This window comes from Arachis ipaensis, chromosome B9, assembly GCF_059453495.1.
Source record: "Arachis ipaensis isolate K30076 ecotype BB chromosome B9, ASM5945349v1, whole genome shotgun sequence".
In the NCBI taxonomy this organism is placed as follows: Eukaryota; Viridiplantae; Streptophyta; class Magnoliopsida; order Fabales; family Fabaceae; genus Arachis; species Arachis ipaensis.
The window spans coordinates 68,492,238-68,494,054 of NC_142444.1; the positions used below are offsets into that span (position 1 = coordinate 68,492,238).

The window sequence follows — 1,817 nt, forward strand, 5'->3', positions numbered from 1 at the left end:
CCCTAGGTCACACAGAGCCTTCTCAATGGTCATGGTGACTATGGTGCAAGGAATTAGGAAGCGTCTAGGATCCGAAAGCTTCTAAGGTAGCTTCTGCTATACCAAAGCATTGAGTTCTTTGGTAAGCACTCAAGGTTCTTCCTCCAAATGCTTTGTACCAAACAACTTGGCATTCAGCATCATGAAAACTCCTTGGTACCGAACAACTTGCTCTTCCCTAGTGTCCTCATCCTCATTAGAGGATGAGTATTCATCAGAACTCTTGCACTACAGGAGTGCATGTAAGGGAACCTCCATGGTTTCTACATGAGCCTTGGCTTCCTTTAATTCTTGGATAGGAATTTCTTCAATGGGTGCTAAACACTCAGTAGGTGTGCTATTACTGGCGTTCAACGCTAGTTTTGGTGGTTCTTTGGGCATTGAAAGCCCATCATGCATCCCTTTACTGGCGTTCAATGCCAGTTTCTTGCCAAGTTGGGCATTGAACGCCAATGAGGTCTTCCTCACTGGCATTCAATGCCATCCCAGTCTCTCCAGATTTGGCCTCAGCCTCTATAGAGATGGCCTTGCACTCTTCTCTTGGGTTTACTTCAATGTTACTAGGAAGAGTGTTAGGAGGAGTCTCAGGAATTTTTTTGCTCAGTTGACCAACTTATACCTCCAAATTTCTGATGGAGGACCTTGTTTCATTAATGAAACTGTGAGTGGTCTTAGAGAGGCTGGAGACTATAGTTACTAAGTCAGAAAGGCTCTGCTTAGGAGTCTCCATATTCACTTGAGAAGATGGAAATGGTGGTCTGTTGTTGAACCTGTTTTAGTTCCTTCCACCTTGATTGTTTTTGAAGCCTTACTGAGGCTTCTGTTGATCCATCCATGAAAGGTTAGGATGATTCTTCCATGAGGGAATGTAGGTATTTCCATATAGTTTTCCCATGTAATTCACCTCCTCCATGGTGGCTTGGTCAAGATCATAAGCATCTTTTTCAGAGGAAGCTTCTTGGGTGCTGCCAACTACAGCTTGCATTCCAGTCAAATACTGAGAGATCATATTGACCTACTGGGTCAATATATTGTTCTGAGCCAATATGGCATTCAGAGTGTCAACTTCAAGAACTCCTTTCTTCTGAGTTGCCCTATTATTCATAGGATTTCTTTCAGAAGTGTACATGATCTGGTTGTTTGTAACCATCTCAATGAGTTCTCTTGCTTCTGCAAGTGTTTTCTTCAAGTGGAATGATCCACCTGCAGAGCTGTCTAATGATATTTTAGACATCTCAGACAAACCATCATAGAAGATACCTAGGATAGACCTTTCTGAGAGCATGTCAGGAGGACATCTCCTGATCAGTTGCTTGTATCTTTCCCAAGCTTCATAGAGGGATTCACCTTCTCTTTGTTTGAAGGTTTGAACTTGCACTCTGAATTTGCTCATCCTTTGAGGAGGAAAGAATTTGGCTAAGAAAGCATTGATCAGCTTCTCCCAAGAGTCTAAGCTTTCTTTAGGTTGAGAATCCAACCATATTTTAGCTCTGTCTCTAACAGAAAAGGGAAAGAGCATAAGTCTGTAGACCTCAGGATCCACTCCATTAGTCTTAACAGTGTCATAGATTTGCAAGAATTCAGATAGAAATTGATGTGGATCTTCCAGTGGATGTCCATGGAACTTGCAATTCTGTTGCAGAAAAGAGACTAACTGAGGCTTAAGCTCAAAGTTGTTAACTCTGATGGAAGGTATGGAGATACTTATTCCATAGAAGTCAGAGGTTGGTATGGTGTAGTCACCAAGAACCTTTCTTGCCTCTCCTTCATGATTTGGC

At 42.3% G+C, this 1,817-nt stretch overlaps 1 non-coding gene across 1 annotated transcript; it reads left to right on the top strand.

Moving 5' to 3' along the window:
* The first annotated feature begins 1,322 nt into the window (after window positions 1–1,322).
* Window positions 1,323–1,426, top strand: LOC148544971 (small nucleolar RNA R71). The gene has a single exon (XR_015901718.1). It is a non-coding gene; the product is annotated as a small nucleolar RNA R71 (small nucleolar RNA).
* The last annotated feature ends 391 nt before the right edge of the window (window positions 1,427–1,817 follow it).